Consider the following 20,552-nt stretch of genomic DNA (forward strand, 5'->3'; position numbering starts at 1 on the left):
GCAATACATTAACCCAATGGTAGCCATTGTCAGCTCTCCCAGAATTCTCATAAAAATAGAAATAAGCAGCTTATATCTTGAATAATTGTCCACGAATTACCACAACAAAAAAATTGGCCATTCACTTGATTGCTGTGGGATATTATTGTGCACAAATTTGCTGCTACACTTGCCTATAAAGTACGCAGTCACTGCACTTTATAGCATAACTTGTGAAGCACTTTGAAACTCCTCCGCCTATATCAAATGCAAGGATTTTAAATACTCAACCTCTTTCTTTGCCTCCCAAAGAATTTGCAAGAATGAAGGATTTGGATTTCACTCATTGCTATGCTCAGATACATTAACAACATTTATACCAGACCTCTGGTATCTTTGTTAAGTGGCAATTCATCATTTGTGAACTCAAACAGTGGATGTCAGTAGGTTATTTGACCATGGAAGGGCATCAGGAACTGTCTTCATCCAAGTGCCATAAATGCACACTTTCCAGAAGAGGTCAACGGATACATTACAGCAGCAAGGCCTCCACTCTCATTCTTTCTACCTCTTTGCAAGCCCCTTTACTGGATGAGATCAGCTGATTTGCACAGATCAGGGATCAAACCAGGACATTCCTGGGCAGCAAAGTTGCCCACAAACCATCAGAGGAAGCTGAGCTTTAATTTTTTTTTCAGACGGATGTCTTGTCTTTTCTTTGCCAATAATACATTTAGTTAATGCATAAAGACAACGAAAATGAGTCATTTTATGTTGTCTTTGATGAAGGTGTGTACATGTGATACAAGATTAAATATAGGATAGAATTTCCATCAGTTCAATCATTAGTCTCAAAGTTGGCTTCACTTTACATATACTGTGATTTAGTCAAGCTCCTGGCAGCACAAGGTAAGAAAAAATCTTAGAATAAATTTACAGTGTATTGTGCCTTGCTGTTGATTTGAAATAAAACCTATTATTCATAAAACAAATTCATATGCAAAAATGAAATTCCAATGTTTATTGAAAGTAAACAATAAAGTATTGTTTATTCAAACAATAATCAGATATCAATGTATGAACTCTGAACATTTTTCCTACTCTGGTTTTCCTGTATAGTTTATTTATCATTACATTTGTTAATCTGCTCACTATAAAAATACAGCATACCAAAGTTCCAATCATGTATATCAATGCACCTAGAAGATCTGTTTTACCATTAGCTTTTCATCTGGATAAATCATGCTGCTATCCATCTTACATGAGACAAATAATAGTAAAAATCTGACGACACAGCAATAACAGTAAATGTTTGACGATATAAGCTGAATGCCGGAAATATGAAAACCCATAAAAACTGGGAATGCACAACTGATAAATCAATATCTGAAGGAGAAAAATGGATCCGACCCAAAATTTGAATATGTCTTTTACTTTCAGACCTGAATCCAGCACCTTGGGACGTCCTCCTGACATAAAAGGCGCTATACGAATGTAATTTGTTGTTGTTGTTGTTGTTGTTGCTGTTTTGGATCTTAAGTACTTAACTGATAGATTGTGAAAAAAATTGCATTGTGCAGTAAATTGTTCCTTAATTAAGTTAAAGAATGCTTTAAGGAATAAGGAATATTGTAAATTGTACCCTTCTGTTTCAGGTAAAATAATAATAATCCCTGCATTTTATATAGCGCCATATCACGTCATTGAGATACAGTATATTACAGAATATACTGTAAAGTGAATTGACTGTATATTTTGCGGGCGAACCATGGCAACCAATTGTGCACAGCAGTGTGCCACAAACAGTCGTGAACAAATTATTATTTTTTATTTTCAAAAGTTGAATTTCAGGACAGATGTTTATTTGTCTCAGTTTTTCTCTCTTGTGGCCTCAGACAGATTCCATATTTCTACCTTCTAACTCGTCGCCAGGCATCCAAAGGAAGATAGAATGTACAAGACGAGAAACAAAGTAGCTATATAGTTATGGGCCAATTCAACAGAACCTTTAATAAAATCTCATTACTTCAGTGGCTCAAATCCCCAATGCCATCATAAATTAGAAACAGATTCCCTTTTAAAACGGTCAACAGTGCCTGCCTGCATGGTCAAACCATTCCATATATTTACACCCGTGCATAAAGTAATTAAGTCTTATCTATCTGTTACTCTTCGTTCTTCTGAGTTTGACGCTCCAACTTCCAGTGATGAAGTTATCTGTTGATCTAATGTTTTGTATTGGAGTTGAATTTCACATATCTACTCATCTACTAGAAAAAAACTTTGCAATCACTAGCAAGGAAAATTAAGTCCGCGTCAGCCTTTCACAGAGGGCATTTTTAAAACCTTTACTTTTGATAAGATCTTGACCTCCTACTGCTCTGCAAGGAGCTTTGAATCTGCTCAAACATTAGGCCCAATGTGTACCCTACAGAAAATGTTCTTGTCTAAATGCTTTGACGCATGAAGAGGGTGGGAATGAGCAGAAAGCAAGAGGGCAGATGTCTCCTTTGTTCTGTTTCGGAGCTCATCAGCAAACTAGCTTGACAGGTCAGGCAAGAGTGTGTCACCATGGAGCTGGATATTTGCATGAAAAGACATTTTTTTTCTTCAATTCAATGCACAAGGCTCCGGTCCGAAGAGATCGGTTGTTTTGAAGGCTCAAGTAATGAACACACATGCACAAAATGAAGTTGCGATTGCAACTGAAACTGCATATGTGTGAGTTTGTTCATGCGCAGTCACTTGTCAGTTGCCACTGGGTTGTGGCTCTGGCTGCAGAATAAATGGTGAGAATGTGATAGAATGAGAATGTGATCAGCTTCGGGCTATTTCAGAACTGCTTCTCATCGCAACAACAACCAGAACAGCAACAACTTGCATTTATATTGCGCCCTTCACGCAGGGTAGCATCTTACCTTCTTAAATTACAGCGATTGTACAAAGCCGTCACAGAGCAGTTAGATTCTGCGTCATTTTAACTCCTTAAAACAAGTACTGAATAAATATCTGCTGGAGAACAGCATTGGAGGATGCAGAGTAGAGTGAAAGGAAATATTCAAATATTCGCAACACAATGCTTTCCTCATTGCTGGGGCCTGGGGTCGTTGTGGAAGAGGGGGAGGGGTGGATGCAGGCTGTGAAGGGAAGGTTTGAATAGTGTGATGGATTGATATGCTGGAGTTTTTATGACTATAACTGGGATTCATGGACAATATACAATATCCTCTCCAGAAGATGGAATGGGTGGGGTGAAGGTTATCTATGCACTGCATAGAATAAAGCTCTCCGGGACACTACCTGCTTGAAGGGCATTATGTAAACGCAAATTGTTGTTGTTGGTTGTGTGGTTAGCAGAAGCAGTAGGTGGGTTTGATCAGCCAAAACTAAAGTCCTTTTCTCATTCTGTGTTTTCATATGTTCCCAGTGTTAAGAGTGTGAATAGGATTTTAACAAATCATTATGGGCTGAGCAATATCCTGCTCTCTTTGCTAAGTTTCATACATGTGCCACTTTGTGCATTTTGTGGGCGAAATGCAGCAGTCAATTGCGTACAGCAGTATCCCATAAACAGTTGTGGATTGAGTAACCACATTTTTTAAAATTCCATTTCACATTTGTTAGTGACTTAGCAACTGAACTATGGGGCGTTATGAATGCTTAATACTAAGCCAATCCTAGTAAGGCTAGCTTGAAGTACCTTACTCTGCTTCAAACATAAAAATGGGGGTGACACACAATCATTCTGCATGCTATGAAATAGCTTGCATAAAGCAAAGCCACAGGCCTTTCAATTGCTAACTGTGATTTTCCTTGTACAATATTGTATGTGTTGGTGTTAGAAGATAATTTAATCCAACGGCACATTTCTCTACCAAGAATGTGTATTTGTTTTTCAAAGAGCAATATTTTCAAGTGCTTCACCAGCACCAAACCAGAACCTCAAACAAGTGACCATTATTCATGTGTGAGCCCAGACAGTCTGTGCTAGCTGGCTATGAGGACATCACAGTTGAGTCGTCAACCAATGTCCAGAAACTTTACAACAAAAATACTTTCCCTCCAGGATTCAGAGGTAGCAATGGGGAGTGGGAACCCTGACATTTTTTTCCCTTCCTCGCTAATAGCAACAATTTACACTTACATAGCGCCTTTCACATTGAAAAGAACCCATGAATCTAGGCTAATTGCAGCATGTCCACTGTTAGTGTGCCTAAGATATACTAACTGCACAGATCGAGCATTGAAGCTCTGACTTTTTCAGTCTTTATGGCTCACTTTAACATTTTGGCATTGCGCAATTCAGAGCAGCCTGGAATTGTTTCTAAACTTCAATGTTTTTTGTCCATAAGCGAATGAACAAAACAGAATATGTTGCTCTGAGATTTATGGTAAAAGATTATGTTCAGTATGAACGTTCAACAGTATCATGTGAAGTATTATAAAAAGTAGAGTAGTTTAGGTCAGAATATGGATCTTAAAGTCAAACCACTGGAATACTGGGAGATGGTGAAGCCTGGTAAGGAGGGGAGTAATGGGTGTGGGGTACCTGATGCAGCAGAGAATATAAGTAATTGAAGGTTTGAATGAGGATTTCAGAGTCTAAAGAAGGCAATGTCCCAGTGCTAGAAAAAAGCCATTTTAGCGAAGGATTGGATGTGTGTTTAGTACCTAAGGACATCAATTTCAGATCAAAGCAGAAGGAAATTGATAATTATGATGAAAATACAGATAAGGCATCGCTTCAGTGGAACCTTTATTCATGGGCAAAACCATAATGAAGATATATCAGCTGCCAAAGTAGGTCTCACTTACCCAAGAATCCTCTGCTGGGCTGTCTCTGAAAAGGACCATACCATTGCCATTGTTTGGTTTAGTGGAAAAATATTATATTAACAATTTTACTAAATAGGCTGGAAGCTTGCAGGCTAGTGTAATTAATATCTTTTATTGATAAAACTGCACTTTATAACACCTTGATCAGCAGATACTAAAAGCACAATACAAATATAATGTGAATGTCCCCAGGGTTTATAACCATTAATCACAGCTCCTGATTTGGTTTGAGAACCTTGCCTCATTGACAAGCTGGTTTGACTGCCACAAGGAAAAACTGGCGCCCTTTACTACAGGAGCAGAGGAACGCAAATTCAGTCTTTCCTGTCTTCCTGCTACAATCTTTGTCTGATAAAGAGGATGTTGGTCCTATTCAAACAGTTTCCAAACACATTCCCCTGCTCCTGCGCAGTTGTTATTGTTGTTGTTTTTAACCCTTTGTCATTTGGTAACTCTTAAAAGCAGAGGTTTCTCTGCTTCGTGCACATTTCCAATTAAAGACAGGAAACTGGTATATTTCTTCTCAGCCACCATCAATGCCACCTCATGCATATTCTGCATTAAAGACAAGATACAGAGCTTACAAACTACAAAAGGGGGCAAATATCCATGTCTGTCCACAGCGAGATATGAACCATTCATCAAACAGAATGGTATTAATTGGTTCAGGATCTTTATATATTTACCCACAGAAAAGCAGCACTTTAACACGGTTTGAATTTTAAGTGTGACGGAATTTTTGACCCAGCACAGAATGGAAATTTTTTAGAACAAAGCGACATGATTTCCTGAGTCATAATATGCCCTTTCCCTTGTTTAGTAAAAAATTTCATTTTGTTTTCCATAAGTTTTCTTCATTGCCTAAAAATGTGAGCCACTGGCTATTTATCTTTTTTCTCATGCTGGTGCTACAATGTAAAATATTTTTTGCAACATTCATGTGAAGGCTGAAGACCTTTCTCTGCTGCTGGACACCACTTGTTTCTCTGAGTGTGTTTTTGTTTTGTTTTATTTGTGGTTTCTTTCTGAATTCTTATCTTTGACAATGAAAGTCTAATTTGCGGATTGGGTTAACCATGTGTAAGCACATACCTTCAAGAGAGAATTACAGGTTCCATGAACTATGGAATTAATAACCAATGACATTTTTTAATGTGATTCTTTAATTCTTTTTGCATTGATTGTTAATTTACGCAATTGAGAGTACATGTGCGTGGCTTTACACATGGCTAACACAAATCACAATTTAAACCCCAGCATGTATTTTCACCGGCTCTATAAATATTTTCACCTTAATTTAGAAACAAGTGAGTAAAAAAAATCATTCTGCCCAACAAACTCATTCATCCCATGGATGGTATGCAGCTCCACCCAACATACTGAGGCTCTACAAAGCTCTGCCTGACCCTGAAGGTAATTGATTGAGATCTCAGGAGATCAATCTAACTTTACAACTGATGTTATTTGACACTGGTCACCGACTTTTTCCACAGATGGCATTTCCATGATCCTAGCAGCTCAAGAACCATTGCGTTTCTTTCAGGAGATTAAAAGTGGGGGAGGGCGGGTATACTGTGTGGGAAAGATGGGACAGACACTCACTGAAAAATACTCCTGAATTTAATTTTGGCAATAGAAGCTTCGTAATAAAACCGTGCCTTAAATTTATAGGTAGAAACTATATTAACATTGTAAAATTACAATGCAATATTTATTTCAGACTTTTAAGTTGCAGTTCAGTTACTTGTAAATGCACAGTGAAGAAAGCTGAAAAGAACTTAGCCTACGTCAATAAAATCACAACATTGAACTGGTAAAATGGAATAACTTGTTCCTAATTGCTTGTAGATAACTCAATCTAACTATAGCTTTGTGTTTCCTATACCGAGTTTGTTTTTAGAAGTGTGCAATTTGAGCAATGTTACCCTATAAAACACCAAATAAATAAGAAACACAGGATTTCAGCCTCTTATGTTAGGGTTTGAATGAGGCGAGCGGCAGAGAAAGTTATGAGCGGTTAATCCACTAGCACTATAAAAACCCTAAAAAATAATACTTTTGTAATTGGCAACCCTGATATTAGATAATGCGAAGCTAAATAATAATAATCCACACATTTGATATTTTAAAATTATAAATGAGAACGAGGATGACCACGGCATGAAAGCACTACACGTACACACAACTTAAGTGAGGGATACTTTTTATCGGTAGCTCGGGGGAGATTTTTGGGAACCAACGGCCCCCGATGAAAAACCCAAATCGGTCACTCAATCCACGACTGTTCGTGGGACGCCGCTGTGCGCAATTGGCTGCCCGCGTTTCGCCCACAAATATACAGTCAATTCACTTTACAGTGTGTTCTGCGAAGCGCTTTGGGACGTCCTCCACGACGTGAAAAGCGCTGTATCAAATGCGAGGATTATTGTGATTATTATTTGAGACGTCTCGACGACGCGATGAGGTGTCATATCAAATGCAAGGATTAATATCATTATTATTATTATCATTATTATTATTATTATTATTAATCAATCAGATTCACGAATCCCCCTTGAAATATCCCTTCTGACACATATGGACGAGCACTCTACACCCACAACACTGGAGGAGAGGAACCCCATGGGTGGGGGTGGGGTCTGTTTATAGGGACCACATGAAACATTATACGTTTGGGGTGGGAGTGAGAAGTTTAGAGACAAACCCTAAAAGAGGTGAATGCTCTTTCCTTTGTCCTTCCCCAACACGTGGTGAGAGTGAGGTTGGCGCCGCTTTTTGTAAAAAAAAATTTTGCTCGAAAATGCTACTGAGTTTTCTCTTCCTCTCTGGGTGGGTGAGGACCGTCAGCCAAGGGGCGAGGGGTCTGTGCCCACCCACTCACCCACTCACTCTGCACCCACTCACTCACCCACTCACTCACTCACCCACTCACTCCACTCACTCACTCACCCACTCACTCACTCACCCACTCACTCTGCACCCACTCACTCACCCACTCACTCACTCACTCACCCACTCACTCACTCTGCACCCACTCACCCACTCACTCACCCACTCACTCACTCACTCACCCACTCACTCACTCACTCACCCACTCACTCACTCACCCACTCTTCACCCACTCACCCACTCTGCACCCACTCACTCACTCACCCACTCATTCACCCACTCACTCTGCACCCACTCACTCACCCACTCTGCACCCACTCACTCACTCTGCACTCACTCACCCACTCACTCTGCACTCACTCACCCACTCTGCACCCACTCATTCACCCACTCACTCTGCACCCACTCACTCAGCCTTGCACCCCTCTTTCGCTGCTGGAAAAAAAAGTCTGCTGGTTTTGGGGGATTTCGTGTTGTTTTTTGTTTTGTTTTAATATATATAATATATATCAAGAAAGAAAAGAATTTGAGACCAAATCGTAACGATTTTTAACGAAGAGGGTCAACAGCCTTTGTGTGATCGACAGACTGGTGAGTGAGTGTGTGTGAGAGTGAGTGTGTTGAGTGTGTGTGAAAGTGAGTGTGTGAGTGAGTGTGTGTGAGAGTGAGTGTGAGAGAGTGTGTGTGTGTGTGTGTGAGTGAGTGAAAGTCAGTGTGTGAGAGTGAGTGTGTGTGAGTGAGTGTGAAAGTGAGTGTGTGAGTGAGTGTGAAAGTGAGTGTGAGTGTGTGAGAGTGAGTGTGTGTGTGAGTGAGTGTGAAAGTGAGTGTGTGAATGTGTGTGAGAGTGAGTGTGTGTGAGAGTGAGTCAAAGCGAAAGTTACAGTATTTACGATGCTGTTTACAAGTGGAAACGAGGTAAGTGAGAACTGGGAAACCATCTGATCATTAACGTGCAGTTCTGGAAAACCAGACAAGGAATGTATTTGAAAAGTGTTACATATTTGCTATAGTGATCAATGATTTATTTATCCCGTTCCTTACATTTATGTGTGTTTTTTTTATATATATATAAAAAAAGAAGAGCATTAAATGATCCTACTTTTAGAACAGACTTGTGGACGTTTTCTGCCTTGGAACAGCTTTTGAGACTGTTTTGTAAGATTTTCAAACTTTTTTAAAAAAAATATACAAATGCCTGTTCCTCCACTCGTTTATTATTATTCTGTTATTTATTTTGCTTTTTGCATTGACCCGGAATATGCTGATGTGAAAAGAAAATCTGGAGGATTTTTTTCCATAACGTGAGCCATTCAAGTGCTTTTGAACTTGTCTCTCCCCCCTCTCTCTCTCTCTCTCTCTTTGCCCACCCACAGCATGTTAGCAGTTTAGCACATGTTTAGACACAATGAACGAAATAATCACTTAAGGATGAAACCCTGAATAACTTTTCAAAGAGATACAGGACGATCTTTCATTCTGAAACTGGAAGACTGGGATGTTTTGACCCCCTTTTTTGTGAAGTTAAGTTGATGCTCTTGATTTCCTTTTTTTAAAAAAAGAAAGAAACTTGCAGAGAACGTGGTTTATTATTTAATATGAAGTGCCTTGAGTTTGATTTTCTTTTAATTCGATTATAAAGCTCAGTGTGTGGTGTGTGTGTGTGTGTGTGTCTCCAGAATAATGTGCTTTTTGAGTCTGTTTAGTATTTTATTTCCATGTTTCTCGTTTGCTTTTTCGACCCCAAGATGCTAAGACCAAGTCACCAGCAGGTGGCCAGTCATTCAATCTCAGATCTGGGGTGGGGGTGGGGGGGGGGAGAGAAAGATCCTGTCCCTATCCTTTGTTTCCTTCCTTAACATAAACCACTGTTATTCCCAGCCTGGGATTGCTGCTGCTTTTCAAGGGGCAGCTTTTGTGCTCATCCTAAACCCCAAGTTAAAGGGTGCAGACTGTGGTATTCTCCCCCCCCCACCCCCCCCATTTAAGAGTTATAATTCTTGATTAGATTGAAGTGAAGTGAGATTGTGAATTCTTTTTCTTAAAAAAAATCAATTGGCTCCCACGTTTCGCCCACAAATAGTCAATTCACTTTACAGTATATTCTGTGAAGCGCTTTGAGACGCTTATTATTATTTGAGACGTCTCAATGATGCGGGACGTTGAGATAATAATATTCATTGCACTATATCAAATGCAAGGATTATTATTATTGTTTGTTTCATTTTGGTACGAGGATTTGAAGAGCCTTGAATTAACACTGGAGAGTTTTCATTGAGGAGTCCTTTCATTTTTTATATTTTTTTAAAAAGGGAAAGTAATAAAGTCGACTCAGTCCAGGGGGATTGTAGTAATGAAAGTCTCAATGAGATTCATCCTATAGAGGTCGAGCCTATGTAAACTTGTATCAGCTGAAGAATTATTGGTTACTTTTAACTTCCCCTTGCAACATTGATTTGTTTATGAATGAATTTCAATACAGCACTTCTGTTAAATGGGATTGATTGCTCATGGACTATTTCCACTCGTAAAAGAACAATGAGTCAAAATGACACAAGGCTGTTTGCAAATAGGGATTTCTCTCTTATTGCTACAAGGTGAAGGCAGGTCTTAAAAACTTTTAAAATGCACAGTTCCTCTGTGTGGTTAGAAGCTACTGTTCTAAACCGGTGTATTAATTTGGGTTAAAACGTTGCTTTAAAACAGTCAGTTATGGCTGTGAGTCTCGTGGTTGAAATTTCTTAGAATACCTTTGCTTTATTTGCTGAGTGCCAGCAAGGCAGAGTGAGTGCAAATGATGTCTGCCAAACCTCCAGTTGCCAGTGTCAACTGACTGCATCCTGCCCTCCACATCGTTCTGGGTGTAAAGCAAACCCCTGTTTGGCATAGATTTACCATGTGCTGCATACTCAGTACTGTGGCTGGCATTGCACACCCACGTGTTGTGCAGAAACTAAAATCTACCCACTTGTAAGTAGGTGGAATCCTAGCACACCAATTACACAGAGCAGCTCTACTCTGCTGTCGTACATCTAGAAACTAAGTCTTAGTACATGACTTTTTAAATTCTTATGAATTATCATAAGAACACTATTATTTCAGATGAATTGATTAATCGCTTAATGCAGTGCATTTCAGATCAACGTGAGCAATGAACACAGTATGTCATTGTGTTACATGAAACTTGGGAAGTTGGCTGTAAAGGCTGGTTGTTCTTCCCATTCCTACCCCCACCTTCTTTGGTAAAATTCTGTCTTCATGAAGCAGCATGAGGGACACTTTACATTGATAATCTCCCTGATTTATATCCCATCAACTTAACTACTGTCATTCTTGTTTTAAAATGTGTGTCATGAAAGTTGGAAAATGTTGATGATTGAATGGTAATACAGCATTAACAATACCAAATTAAGGTTTTATCTTATTCAGTCATGACACAACATTCTTGACACAATCTCCTGATCTAGCTCATTCTTTGCTAGGGTCTCAAAACTGTAGAATGTTCTTTTCCTCCTTTAATTATGGGCTTTTTAAAACTCAAGCTTAGCATCTCTTGACCACTATTAACTAATCTCATCTTTTCAACCTTGACAGTGCACTGCACAGGGGCTTTGAACCTACACATAGATTTCTCATTTTTAAGAGACTCAAATCTCTGTCTCACTTGCGCTCTCTTTTTCTATCCTCTCTTCACCCTATTTCTCTAGTTCAAGCAGGTAATTAAGTGATAGTGGTAGCTCTTATGTCTGGTTGCTAACTGAGCAACTAATTTCCAGTTCATGTATATTTGCAGTTCTGGTTTTAAAATATGTGAATATATACAAATTTCATTAAGAAGTAGTGTCAAATTGCTCTGTGATGAGACAAAGAGGCTTGAGAATGTTTTACCATGTGGGGAATTTATTCTCAATTATTAAGGGGTATTCTTCATGGCTGATGTATAGTGACGTCAAGTGGATCTTGGTTTTGAGAATACCTGTGCTCATATTACTGTGCCACACCATTCTTTGGCACTCAGTTTTGTAAGATATTTCCGTGTTCTCCCCTTTCAGAACACAATTGAATAAAGTGCTGTGAGATTCGCTGAAGTGAAGTGGTCCTAAACCACTCAGAAATACATTTTTCCTTTTCTGAAAGTTACTGGCATTTTCCTTCTGTTGCATCCCAGTTGAAATCCGAAACATTCAGGTTGAAAATTTGGTATTTGTAAATAATGTCCTCCCAGTAGCTGGAAGTGTGCTGGCCAGAAATCTTGGACACCCCTTTCTCCCCCCCTCCCCCCCCGCCTCCCCACCAGAAATCCGTTTTGGATGTAGAATGAACTGGAGTCATGTTCCGTTGTTATGTGGGTTGGTGTGATGCACTTCCGGTTACTGGCAGGAGTTGCTATTAACGAATCAAGGCCGTAAATATCATATTTTCAAGCCCCATTGTGTACAGGGGAAGGAAATCTAGGTCTTGCCCTTTTGAGGTGCTGTGACGTGCTTTATTGACTGCACGTTTGACACAGATTGAATGCTCACTTTGGTTTGAGGCCAGGCTTCTGTGACGGGTCCCTGATGCCACATACATCAGAGTACAAATTACACAGTTCACGTCAGTGCAGATATGAGCATGTGAACACATTGGAAGTCAAACGTTTCAAAGTAGCAGCTTTCCTTGATAATACTGCTGCTTTAGAGGTACCTGCGGAGTTGGGTCCTTGGGAATATTGCCTTGGGGAGAGATTCACTTCCAAGTGATACACTTCCTTTTCCATAAACCTGATCCTTTTATCTGCCTTTTAAATGACCAGAGATGACTGTTGCAGTGAAGAATGCTGACCTGGTATTATTTGAATTCCTACATTTCAGAAGAGCTGTTAGCAATTTTATGTTTTACTTTTTATTCACAATGAAAACCTTCAAAATCCTACTGTGTGGCTTGCGTAGGTGGTGTAAAGGGAAGGGGGGAAGAAAAAGAATCTGATGAATGTCTTTAAGAATGTAATTTCTTTTCAGCTGATATATCCATCTCTGTCTTTAAGTCCAACAACCCATTCAGTCATCCAGGAATCTTTTATGTGGTCTGACTATCATTATTGAGTTGGACGGTAAAGGAATCTCGGAAAACAAAAATGCGATAACTATCAAAAGCCTAATAATTAGACAAAGCAATTGAAAGAATAAAAATGAATAGTGTTGCGTTTTATTACAATGGCCTGCCTTAAAGAGCAAGCTGTAACTAAATGGCGTTCCGGTTTGTTCAGTAAGGGTAAAGGTTAACGTAGGCTTAAAAATGTCCTGGGAAAGCAATGCTGAGACCTCTTTAATGTGACAATGCCTTTTAAATCTTTCTGGTGACCTTTGGTGGTTCTATTTAAAGGGACGTTGTCTTTGCGGTGGTTACTTCTTGGCATCCTTAGTTTTACTAACAGCTGGAAAGATCTATTCTGCCTTTTTTTAAAAAAAAGCATGTTGGAGGTTAAGTCCAGGACTGGAGCATGAATTTTTAATAATTTTCAGGGATCATATTTAAAGGAGAGTGTGAGATGTAGTGTGGATATTACCAATTGTCCAAACCATTCCAGGAGGCTGGTTGAAGCACTTAAAGATAGATAGCATGTTAGATGTAGAGTAACACCTTCCCTTCCCCCACACCTCCACTGAATAATGTTCTTCATTGCAACAATCACCTCTGAACACTTAAACCTCAGATGAGAACGCACAAACTGCACTGGTGTGGCTGCCCAAGCCACCAAGAGAGAGATGACTTTCACCTCATCACTGTCATCTGAGGTTGCATCCAGGTCTTGGAGGTGAAAGAACAGCGTGCTAACCAATCCTGCTAATCTGTGTTTAAAATCGGATCTATGCCTCATCTCATTGACATGACCAGTCTGTGCTGGCCAGGAAATTTTGGACACCCACGTTCTCCTATTGTGATTTTAGAGGAAGAATCACAGATGTGGTTATGCATTTATGCTGCTATATCCTGAAAATACTCTTTAACTGAAGTCATTACTTTGCTCTCGCAGTGTCACAGGAATGCAGAATGTCAAGATTGTGCTTAGAGTTACACTGAGCCGAGGAACAAAGTTTTAGTTTTTATTGATCAAGTACATGGATAGAATATCTACAGTTTTTATCTTGTGGGTAGTTCCTGAGAGAGGTCCCGCAATATTTTTTATGTTTCCTCTTCAGAAATGTATGTGGTTCAGTTCCACAGTTACAGCAGCACCCTGGATCTCACTTAACCATGGATGCAGCCAAGTCTGATTTCTGTCCTGTCCTCAAATCCTCCCGTACACACTCTTCAGCAGAGATCGATAAGATAAAGGTGATTTCTGTCCAATTTTATTCCTGCATGTTATTTGGCGCAGCTGTTCGGAAAAAATACTTGTTGCCTTTTTAAAAGTGCCTTTTTGTCCTTATCCAATTGAAGGATGCTAATGGCGAGGTGTGGAACACCTTAATATCAGCATCAAGCACCCCAATTCAATCATCAGAAGCAGCGGGTAATGTTAGTTGTCGTAGTTTTCTGGCTTGGTTGAGCTAAAACCTCAGCTTGACTTTGCAGGGCAGAGGTGCAATATTTTACCTTCTGGTCTGTGGTCTTTATTGACATTACAGAATGTGTAGGACAGAAAATTACATTTTTGACTCACGAGTCCGATCTTGTGTGAATTAGCTCAGTCCCAGTTATGGTTCTGACGGTTTCTATTTGATCCTCATAGTAAATGGGGCTGGATCACAGCACCAGCATCATCTCGGGTACATCAGAACCGGTTCTCTTTGAACCAGCTCTGAAGTATCCCGAGAGCTTAGTGCGGCATTAGCAGGGGACTTAACGATTACGGCTGATGAATTTGTGCTGTTTTTCACTAGGAACTGGATGTAGACTAGCCAAATGGACCGAATTTAGCTTAATAGTGTCAGTCTGGAGCTCTAAGATGTGAGTATTTGTCTCTGTTTTGGAAGTTATTCATACACCAGATTATATATCTGTTTTCCTTCCTTGTAACCTGCGCCGTTAGGTACAAGATGCATTTTTAGCTTCAAAATATCCCATTCAGCAGCTTTCTTTGGATAATTTAGATTTGATTATTGACTGTTTGACCAGCCCTGGATGCCCAGATTTGCCCAATCTGCCGCCAAGATAAGCGTTTGCACAGTATGCTTGTTTGTCTCTCAGCACAATGTGAATTGCATTCGGGAGAGGGGGAGGGGTTGTTTGACATCTGAAACCTTGATTTGTCATGTGCTATTCGAACGCCTAAACAGCTAGCTATTAAGCACAAAATGGAGTCCCAATCCTTGCACTCTGACCTCCCAGAGATGTGGCCAGGCTGTACGAAACCTCAAACAAAAGCAGCTGGGGACCCAACAAAAGCTTCCCAGAATGCCAAGTGACCCTTCAGTTTCCATCTGGAATTACAATCAAGATAGAGTTACCCTCTAAGATGCTCCCAGCCTTTGAAAAAATAAACCTTGTTGAATTTCTTCCACGCGAGTGTTGCAGAGTCTTTACACACCAGTTAGCATTGGGGGGGATAAATGCAAAAGCAGTAACTGATAGAGAAATATTGGTGGAAAAGTCCAGATTGGATCTGTGTATTTACCATCTGTAGGAGAGCTGTACAGGACTGTAGACTTAATTTAACAAAAAAAGCAAAAGACACTGGCCCTGCAATGCCTGACTTGTGAAAAATCCCAAATCCTGTTTACCCAGGAGATCCGATCCCTTGAGGAACTAACATCTTTTAGGACTTTGGTGCATTTGAAACTCGGGAGATCTTGTTTCATCCACATGGTGCTGTGCAGATGTCATCTATAGAAAATAATGGCATGCAGGCGGTTAATGGAAAAATAACATTGCACGGTGATGGCTTGCTGAAGATCATGATTGATCTGACCTCTTTTGTGTGTGTGGGCTGAGGGGATGGGATTCAGCTTTCACGGGAAACTTTTTTGTGGAGCGTCTCTGTGGAGATTTTTTTTTGTCTCGCAGGACAAAAACAGCAGGTACTGAATGACAGCCCCTCAAAGAGCCCGTGGAGCTCCAAAGGTTCAAAGTATCTCAGCTTTAAGCTCCTCGACCACTCTGACCTTTGTAGATTGATTGCTTTCTTTTTTGAACATATATTTTTTTCCCCCCCCTTTCTCTTCACTTTTCACAATGTTGTGCTTTGAGCACAGGGTTTAAAAGAAAATACAAACTTTTTAAGCGCTGGCATAATGACTGTATCTCCACTTACGTTCAGCTGCTGCATTTTATGTTTCAGTTATATCGTACTTGCTTCCAGTGCCCAGAAGCTGTAATGGTTCAGATTCCTTTCTTATTACGCGAGAAGCAGAATGTGTACTTCATGGCAGTTATAACTAGCTTCCAATCGCTATCCAGTTACCCTTGCTAGAAAATGCCCGTGTGTAGATATTGGGTAAGGAACAGATCAGGTTGGTCTGTGATACTTCCACAGTCAGGTTGCCAGTTGACACTCTCTAGGCTCATACTTGAAGAATGACCATCTCGATGATGGTTGGTATTTGTGCACTTGGATGCCAGTATTCGTCAGAATATTCAAGATAAAATGGAAGAATTTTGGAAGAAAACAATGAAAGTACCTACAAAGGTCTTGCTTTGTATACACGTGAATCCTTGAACAACTTCTGGATTCTGAATAAGAAATCCACTGGATTGTTTGAATTTCACTTGGATGAGAGGTAGTGTGCTTGGCAAGTGGACTTTGTCAGTCAAACAAACCAACATGAAGTCAATGATCAATTCATTTTGATGATTGTTAGCCAGGATACTGGGAGGAACTTCTTTCCCATTTTGAATACTATCGTGTCATGGGATCTTTTAACAACCACCAGAACAGACAGGAACTCAATTTGACGTCACATCCAAAAGATTTGCACACTAAATTTACCAACTGGGACCCATAGAAAAGAATATTGATTAAAAGACTGCTCTGGTGGAGATTTTTTTTAAAAACTTCTTTTTTTTCATATAGGATCAGTTTGCTCTGTGAGGCAAATTATAGTTTGATCACGACCCAAAATAAAGATTAAGATTCTTTAAGAATCACAACTGATGTAAGGTAATTATATTGTACTATTAAAAATTTATAATATTGCTGATACATTTAAATAAAATAGTTTCAAACTTGCCGTTTGAGATTGAAATTTTTTGTGTAAATGGTGCAGTCATGTGATTTCTTTCTCCTTTTCCTCCACCTATTGACAGCTTACTTGAAATGAGTGGATATAAGATGAAAGAATGATTTCAGATTCTCAGCTGTATCAAGGATGATATGGTAGGAGTAGACCTGTCTTACAGTATTAAATGCAATGTTAAATGGAGGCTGAAGTTTGGATTTCGTTACAATGTGTAACTTACTAGCCTTAAAATTTACAAATAGGAGGAAAAAAACAATAAACACATCATTGTAGAAAGCAAGTCTAAAAAATGTACAGTGTGTTTTTGAAAACGTTTACTTGCTTTGCACGTGAGAAGTGTATTTAGGCAATTTTATTTTACTTGACAATTTGGTTCATTATTTTCTTCTGTACCCCAACCCCCCACAAAGGCTCCAGTTTCCTTCTATAGGTATAATTTCCACGGGTGATGGCAGTTTGTTATAAGTTAACTGTGACCATGAATATCTGCAGGTTTGCAGACAAGACAAACCCAATTCTATACAGTACTCGCCCATGAATGCATCTTTAGTAGGGACTGTTGGATAGAGTGAATTTTGAGCGATTTTCATCTTCTAACTTAGGTGCTCAGGCCTATTGCCACTTGGCTGAGTTCAGTGATCTTATTAAAGACCAAGAATAGAGCACTGGGACCTTCCTAATGTATATGAATCAACTACTCACTGAATAAATCCACTAAGCATCTGGGGAGCGACAGATGTATTTTAATTCTTTCTCATAAAAAGATATGGTAGAGATCATTGATGGGATTTCTGTTTGAAACTGGACTTGTAGTGTGAAGGGCATCATTGCTAAATTGAAGTTTCAAAATGCACCCAGTTGGGAGAGGGAAAAGGCTATTTTTTAATATTCAAACACTTACATCTACCAGGTAGATTATTGGCAATAAATAGATATGTTCAGCATTATCAGTTGAATCAATGATTCTCTTGTTGTTCTGTTGAAATTGGAATTGGCCTCTTCCCCCTCGCCCCTTCATTAAATTGGAGATTAGTGTTTCCTATGGACAATTGTTTATGGGCATTTAGGCTTCAGTTCTGATTGTGTTGCAAGATTCAAGGATATTAAGCATCATCAAAATAATTCAGGTGAGATTGTAAAAGTGCAGTACACAATTTCTGCCATGAGATACCCTAAGTGATTAATTTGAATTGAGCTCACTCCAGTTCCAGAAAATGCATTCCAGACCATTTAAAAATATTGGTTTCTTACAGGTTTCTTTCAAAAAATAGATCTGCTTTTCTACATTCAGATAATGTAGGTTATGGGAATTGTGTGGGAATTGTCAATTCACCTTATTTCTCAATGTAAATCTAAGCATCTTTATAACTGAACATTAGGGTGTCTTCCTCCAGAGCCCCATACATTTTAGAGCATACTACTTGAAATGGTCTTGAAATTCGTATTGGTGAGACTATCTTGTGCGCAGTAGAAATTCTGATTAGACTCAAAATCCTTTTACCTTGGGAATTCTGTCCTGCCAGTTGTACACTTCTATGCTCTGAAGAGCATATTTCCCCCAAAAAATTTATTGTTGATGGATCCCAAGAAAATTAAATTGTAGTACATTAACATAGATGGCGGCCGTGGATTGGTGTACAGTCACTGTTAGTAATTGCAAAGTGGTGTGAAAATATTCCAGCCAATGTACAGTTAAGATGCCCAGCCTGAGCTCCAATATAAGATCGAAACCTGGGACTTTCCTAGTCGGTGGCTCAGTGTGATTTACACAGTCAGACAGAAGGGTGCTAATTTTAGTGTTTTTTTATACAATGCCAAGAATATTGATCTCTGGCACCTGCAGCCCTCTAGGCAACCTCAGTTCCCTGTCACACTAAACGACAGTTAGGCTTCTATTCTCTTCGTTCTCTTCCCTGCTGGAAGAAGCCCTAATGGACTTCAAAAATGGGAAAGTTAATACAATCGAAGGAAGCCAATGTAAATGACTGGATTCACTCATACTCCGAACCTGCTCCAGCCCAGTTCTGAACACTTGCTGCTGCACTTCCAAGATTGCTTTTGTGTATTGAATTGGGAATGGTGGATACTTATGGGGAAGAAAAATATTGAGATTGGTTTCAGCATTTACACCGGTTCAGTATGTCTTCCCGCCCACCTCACATCAAATTGTTAAAATATAGAATGGTTTGTCACAGGTGGCTTTTAACTGAGATGTATATTTACAATAAAAAGGAATTGGATAAAAGTTTGGAGAGGAATAATATAAAACAAAGGGGAAATAAGATGGAATTGGACAGAGTGCATTGGGAAAGAGCAGAGAATTAATTGGGATACAGTCCAGTGATGTTTGGTGGGCAGACTGGTCTCCTCCTACGTTGTAATTTCTATGATTATAGAAAGTGATTTTTTGCAACGATCACAAAATTTGCAAAGGCTTGGAAAGCAGTTCAAAGTTTTTGCTTGCTGAATTATTTTTTTTAATAAGAAATAAATCTCCCAACAAAAAAAAATATATGAAAAATGCTGTGGACACCAAAAGTGTGAGTAAATTGCTTTGCAAGTACACGTGTGCATGTATTTTTGTTGTTGGCAGAAATTGCTGTAAGTTTGAAAGGAATCTTAGGCAGCGACTGATCAAAGATTTTCCAGTTCATGAATCTTATCTGAAAAGGGCCAACAAACATCTTTGCAATTTGCAATTTCAGTTACTGTGTGTGTGTGTGTGTGTGTGCATTAGTGGTGCTGGAGGCTTCGATGGTGTGGATTGGAAACTGGACGAGTTCCTGGTAGTTTTTGAGCTGTTCTCTTGAACGTGTACAAATACAATATTCCGGGCATCACTAAAGAGCAGGAACAACAAATGGTTTAACATGCAATCCATAAACTGCTGCAAACCGCCATCTCACTTGATGGGATGTCTGGGAAAAAGCACATTACATTGCAAATGCAAGTTATTATTGTTGGAAAACATAAAGTGGGGAGGGAGGGAGGGAGGGAGGGAGAGAGAGAGAGAGAGAGAAGGGAAAAAATCATACTAATTTGGGGGGAAAGCGAGCGAATGTCTGGGGGCTATTTGCATAGTTCACGTAATTGGCTGCAAACATGTGAACGTTTTATGTTTTGGTCGGTGAACAGTTTAAGGAAAGCGGTGAATTCACACCGTGGTGCTGTTTTTTTAAAAAAAAGTCAAATCGGCAGTTAAATAATAATTGGAAGTTAACTTCTTTCGCGTGGAATCCCACGGACAACCCCCCCCACCACATGCAGTATTACCTTACCCACTGCCCCAGATTCACATCCTACAGATGGATTATTTTTTCTCGGGGTGGGGGGCGGGGTTGAGCGAGCGGGATGGCTTGAAATGCCAGTTACTAGTTTTCTGGCCACCCCGGGGCTGGGGCTCTGATCCGAGAACACCATCGACGCGATCGGAATCGTTCCGATGCACTTGGACGAGGAAGGAGGAGGTGGGAGAACGGTATATATATATTTATATTTATATACATATATATATATATCAAGTCATGAAATGAAGTGGGATCCACTGGGTGTTTGCATACTGATTGGCAAACCATGACATCATTGCTATTTTTTTTACTATTTGCAGCTGGTTCGTTGCCTCCGATTTGTCTGTTCAGCTGCACACACGTTATGTGGATGTATATATTTATATTGTTTTATTTTATGGCG

The sequence above is a fragment of the Callorhinchus milii genome, unplaced genomic scaffold, assembly GCF_018977255.1.
Source record: "Callorhinchus milii isolate IMCB2004 unplaced genomic scaffold, IMCB_Cmil_1.0 Scaffold11, whole genome shotgun sequence".
Classification (NCBI taxonomy): Eukaryota; Metazoa; Chordata; class Chondrichthyes; order Chimaeriformes; family Callorhinchidae; genus Callorhinchus; species Callorhinchus milii.